The following is a 6,414-nucleotide window of genomic DNA, read 5'->3' as shown; positions in this document are numbered from 1 at the left end:
CTCGGTGGCTCATTGTGCTCGCCACAGAATCTATTCCCACTCTATGGGTGTCGTGGACACCCATGAGTGGGAATAGTCCTGTTTTGCCAGATTTCTGGCTGGCGGCATTGCCAGCTGCTGGGATTCCGGCTTCGATATTCTGACCGCCGGGAGCCCGACAGCTGGCAAATTGAATGGATCCTTCTGTAACGATCCAGCATCACACTCAGTGGAAACAAAGTACTGAATAGGCTCAAGGGGGTGAGGGGTTGGCATCGTACTCTTCCTTCCTGTAATTAACAATGAACAATCACATAATGTTCTAGGGTCGGCATCTGGTACATCATCATGCATACACTCACCTTCAGAGGACTTTCTTTTACAGACTTGTACATGCCTTTCTCTATTATGTGCATTGCTTTATATTTCTGGATTTTGGGTGTTTTGGCAATATATTTATATCTTCAGGCAATGGTAGTTATGTTTGTTGCCTTGTGTGAACATACAGCTTTGATATCATATCATATGATGGAGTACCTTTGTCGAGTATCTCAAATCCCCAAAACTACACAAATCTCCCTGATAAATACAAACATGAAAAGTAATGTAATAACTTTACGGAAGAAAATATACTGTGCAAGTCAAAGAATGAAAACTAGTGATGTGCACCGGAAATTTTTCGGGTTTTGTGTTTTGGTTTCGGATACGGTTCCGCAGCAGTGTTTTGGATTCAGACGCGTTTTGGCAAAACCTCCCTGAAAATTTTTTGTCGGATTCGGGTGTGTTTTGGATTCATTTTTTTTTTTTTTACAAAAATCCCTCAAAAACAGCTTAAATCATAGAATTTGGGGGTCATTTTGATCCCATAATATTATTAACCTCGATAACCATAATTTCCACTAATTTCCTGTCTATTCTGAACACCCCACACCTCACAATATTATTTTTAGTCCTAAAATTTGCACCGAGGTCGCTGGATGACTAAGCTAAGTGACCCAAGTAGCCGACACAAACACCTGGCCCATCTAGGAGTGGCACTGCAGTGTCAGACAGGATGGCCGATTTAAAAAATAGTCCCCAAACAGCACATGATGCAAAGAAAAAAAGAGGTGCACCAAGGTCGCTGGATGGCTAAGCCAAGCGACCCAAGTGGTCGACACAAACACCTGGCCCATCTATGAGTGGCACTGCAGTGTCAGACAGGATGGCACTTCAAAAAATAGTCCCCAAACAGCACATGATGCTGTTAGGCGCCGGGGTCCGCTTGTCGGTGCGGCCCGGCGCCTAGCAACAAGGGACGCCGTGCGCATACAGCCGCCGGCTCCCTGGCAACGCTAGACGCCGGGCGCACGGAGCCGCACGGACCCTAGCAACGGGACGCCACTGGCGGACCGCGTTCCCCGTTGCTGGGTCCATTTAAATTAATAGGGCACCTGTTTCCTGGCCGTGCAGCAAGGCAGCTGCACGGCATTTAATCCAATCAGCCTCTGAACAGCTGATTGGAGGACTCCCTGTTAAGTACACTTCCAGGGCTTCTCACAGACGCCGGTAATAGCTTCCTGCATGCTGTATCTGTTTGCTGAGAGTGTTTCCAGTCCTGCTGTACCCGGTCGTTCCGGTCCTCAGTTGTCCTGTACTCGGAAGTCGTCATCTGTTCCTGGAGTCCCGACTGAGCACCTTCTAACATCCAGTGGTGTTCGTGAGTCACGGCGTAGCCGTGTGTTGCGGCTTGGCCGCTTTATTACTTATTTATTATTTGTGTTTCGGAGCTTTTGCGGAGGATTCCGCTCCCACAGATCCACTCTGGTATCCAGCGGTGCTGGGTAGGAGTAACGGACTAGTGGATTTTGGTTGTCCTTTTATCTGGCGGTTTTTCCGCGCATACTTCTGGTTTGGTTAGTTAGCTTGTTGCCCCTGGCCTGTTGTCAGTCAGAGGTCCTCTTGTCATCATCCTGCCTCGGATTTCCCTTTGTCTCTCACTAAGACCGGGGGGCACCGGAGTTGGGCAGACATAATCCGCCTTTCAAACGTGGCTGCCAGGGGCTCAAGAAACCATAGTCTCAAGGGATCTTCGATAGCACGGGTGAGACAATAGAGTTAGGGCGCCAGGGGCAACTAGTCTTTCTAGCTCCCGTAACCTGCATTCCCCTTCCAGTACTCTGGCCATTGTCATTAGATCTCCTCCGGTCAGGAGTACTGGAATCATAACAGATGCAAAGAAAAAAAGAGGTGCACCAAGGTCGCTGGATGGCTAAGTTAAGCGACCCAAGTGGCCGACACAAACACCTGGCCCATCTAGGAGTGGCACTGCAGTGTCAGACAGGATGGCACTTAAATTTTATTTCCTCAAACAGCACATGATGCAAAGATAAATGAAAGAAAAAAGAGGTGCAAGATGGAATTGTCCTTGGGCCCTCCCACCCACCCTTATATTGTATAAACAGACATGCACACTTTAACAAACCCATCATTTCAGCGACAGGGTCTGCCACACGACTGTGACTGAAATGACTGGTTGGTTTGGGCCCCCACCAAAAAAGAAGCAATCAATCTCTCCTTGCACAAACTGGCTCTACAGAGGCAAGATGTCCACCTCCTCCTCATCCTCCGATTCCTCACCCCTTTCCACTGTGTACATCCCCCTCCTCACAGATTATTAATTCGTCCCCACTGGAATCCACCATCTCAGGTCCCTGTGTACTTTCTGGAGGCAATTGCTGGTGAATGTCTCGACGGATGAATTGACTATAATTCATTTTGATGAACATCATCTTCTCCACATTTTCTGGAAGTAACCTCATACGCCGATTGCTGACAAGGTGAGTGGCTGCACTCTACACTCTTTTGGAGTACACACTGGAGGGGGGCAACTTAGGTAAAATAAAGCCAGTTTGTGCAAGGGCCTCCAAATACCCTCTTTTTCCTGCCAGTATACGTACGGACTGTCTGACGTGCCTACTTGGATGCGGTCACTCATATAATCCTCCACCATTCTTTCAATGGTGACAGAATCATATGCAGTGACAGTAGACGACATGTCAGTAATCGTTGGCAGGTCCTTCAGTCCGGACCAGATGTCAGCACTCGCTCCAGACTGCCCTGCATCACCGCCAGCGGGTGGGCTCGAAATTCTTAGCCTTTTCCTCGCAGCCCCAGTTGCGGAAGAATCTGAAGGAGGAGCTGTTGACGGGTCACATTCCGCTTGACTTGACAAGTGTCTCACCAGCAGGTCTTTTCGCCTCCGCAGACTTATGTCTGCCGGAAAGAGAGAGAAAAAGTAGGCTTTAAACCTAGGATCGAGCACGGTGGCCAAAATGTAGTGCTCTGATTTCAACAGATTGACCACCCGTGAATCCTGGTTAAGCGAATTAAGGGCTCCATCCACAAGTCCCACATGCCTAGCGGAATCGCTCTGTTTTAGCTCCTCCTTCAATGTCTCCAGCTTCTTCTGCAAAAGCCTGATGAGGGGAATGACCTGACTCAGGCTGGCAGTGTCTGAACTGACTTCACGTCTGGCAAGTTCAAAGGGTTGCAGAACCTTGCACAACGTTGAAATCATTCTCCACTGCGCTTGAGTCAAGTGCATTCCCCCTCCTTTGCCTATATCGTAGTTAGCTGTATAGGCTTGAATGGCCTTTTGCTACTCCTCCATCCTCTGAAGCATTTAGAGGGTTGAATTCCACCTCGTTACCACCTCTTGCTTCAGATGATGGCGGGGCAGGTTCATGAGTGTTTGCTGGTGCTCCAGTCTTCGGCACGCGGTGGCTGAATGCCGAAAGTGGCCCGCAATTCTTCGGGCCACCGACAGCATCTCTTGCACGCCCCTGTCGTTTTTTAAATAATTCTGCACCACCAAATTCTATGTATGTGCAAAACATGGTACGTGCTGGAATTTTCCCACATGTAATGCACGCACAATATTGGTGGCATTGTCCGATGTCACAAATCCCCAGGAGAGTCCAATTGGGGTAAACCATTCTGCGATGATGTTCCTCAGTTTCCGTAAGAGGTTGTCAGCTGTGTGCCTCTTCTGGAAAGCGGTGATACAAAGCGTAGCCTGCCTAGGAACGAGTTGGCATTTGCGAGATGCTGCTACAGGTGCCACTGCTGCTGTTCTTGCTTCGGGAGGCAATACATCTACCCACTGGGCTGTCACAGTCATATAGTCCTGAGTCTGCCCTGCTCCACTTGTCCACATGTCCGTGGTTAAGTGGACATTGGGTACAACTGCATTTTTTAGGACACTGGTGACCCTTTTTCTGAGGTCTGTGTACATTCTAGGTATTGCCTGCCTAGAGAAGTGGAACCTATATGGTATTTGGTACCGGGGACACACTAACTCAATAAATTTTCTAATTCCCTGTGAATTAACGGTGGATACCGGACACACATTTAACACCACCCAGGCTGCCAAGGCCTGAGTTGTCTGCTTTGCAGCAGGATGACTGCTGTGATATTTCATCTTCCTCGCAAAGGACTGTTGGACAGTCAATTGCTTACTGGAAGTAGTACAAGTGGTCTTCCGACTTCCCCTCTGGGATCGACTCACAGCAGCGCCAGCAGCAGTAGGCGTTACACTCAAGGATGCATCGGTGGAATCCCAGGCAGGAGAGGACTCGTCAGACTTGCCAGTGACATGGCCTGCAGGACTATTGGCTTTCCTGTCTAAGGAGGAAATTGACACTGAGGGAGTTGGTGGTGTGGTTTGCAGGAGCTTGGTTACAAGAGGAAGGGATTTAGTTGTCAGTGGACTGCTTCCGCTGTCACCCAAAGTTTTTGAACTTGTCAATGACTTCTGATAAATGCGCTCCATGTGACGTATAAGGGAGGATGTTCCTAGGTGGTTAACGTCCTTACTCCTACTTATTACAGCTTGACAAAGGCAACACACGGCTTGACAAATTTTGTCCGCATTTCTGTTAAAATAATTCCACACCGACGAGGTGACTTTTTTTTTTTGTGATTTGACCTGGCATGTCAATGGCCATATTCGTCCCACAGACAACAGGTGTCTCCCCGGGTGCCTGACTTAAACAAACCACCTCGCCATCAGAATCCTCCTTGTCAATTATTCCTCAGCGCTAGCAACACCCATATCCTCATCCTGGTGTACTTCAACAGTGACATCTAAAATTTGACTATCAGGAACTGGACTGCGGGTGCTCCTTCCAGCACTTGCAGGGGGCGTGCAAATTGTAGAAGGCGCCACCTCTTCCCGTCCAGTGTTGGGAAGGTCAGGCATCGCAACCGACACAATTGGACTCTCCTTGGGGATTTGTGATTTAGAAGAACGCACAGTTCTTTGCTGTGCTTTTGCCAGCATAAGTCTTTTCATTTTTCTAGCGGGAGGATGAGTGCTTCCATCCTCATGTGAAGCTGAACCACTAGCCATGAACACAGGCCCGGGCCTCAGCCGTTCCTTGCCACTCCGTGTCGTAAATGGCATATTGGCAAGTTTACGCTTCTCCTTAGACGCTTTTTTTGATTTTTGGGTCATTTTACTGAACTTTAGTTTTTTAGATTTTACATGCTCTCTACTATGACATTAGGCATCGGCCTTGGCAGACGACGATGATGGCATTTCATCGTCTCGGCCATGACTAGTGGCAGCAGCTTCAGCATGAGGTGGAAGTGGATCTTGATCTTTCCCTATTTTACGCTCCACATTTTTGTTCTCCATTTTTTAATGTGTGGAATTTTATGCCTGTAATAGATCAATAGCAATGGCCTACTGCACCGTACTGCTATATATTATATACTGGTGGTCAGCAAAATTCTGCACTGTCCTCCTACTATATAATACTGTGTACAACTAGAATGCACCACAGGTATGGATGAATAGTATACTTGACGACACAGAGGTAGGTAGAGCAGTGGCCTACTGTACCGTACTGCTATATATTTGTCAAAGTCAGAAAAATATCACGCTGCACGTTGCCATATATGCTCTTCATGCGTGTGCATGCTGCATATTTAATCAAAATAATGTATTTTATAAGTTAATATTCCCCTGAGTTCAACAGGTATCAGTGGGTCTCAAGATGGCTCTTTGACCTTAGAGATTCCCCAAACAATAGCTTTCATGTTGGGAGGGCTTCACATGTTCTTATGCATAGTTAAGCACAGGAATAGTAATTGAAGATTAATTGTATTCCGAATCAGTTTCTTTCCCGCAGACGGAGTACAATAGCCTTTAATTACACTAAGCTTTGAGACTCAATGAGGAGGGCCAACACCTGTGTTTACGAATGGGGCTGGGTTTGTCTCCAGAAGAATGATTGCTGAGATGTCATTGTCTCAACTGAAAGTGGACAGTGAGACAGTATTCGCCAAACAATAGCTTCCCACAAGACAGGAATTTGTTAGTCATCACCCAACGTTTTTGCATAACCAAGATCACATGCTCAGCTCACTGATACAGCTAGCCCACATGCT

This window comes from Pseudophryne corroboree, chromosome 6 (assembly GCF_028390025.1).
Source record: "Pseudophryne corroboree isolate aPseCor3 chromosome 6, aPseCor3.hap2, whole genome shotgun sequence".
In the NCBI taxonomy this organism is placed as follows: domain Eukaryota; kingdom Metazoa; phylum Chordata; class Amphibia; order Anura; family Myobatrachidae; genus Pseudophryne; species Pseudophryne corroboree.
The sequence above is the reverse complement of the archived record's forward strand: the minus strand, read 5'-3'. Positions refer to the sequence as shown.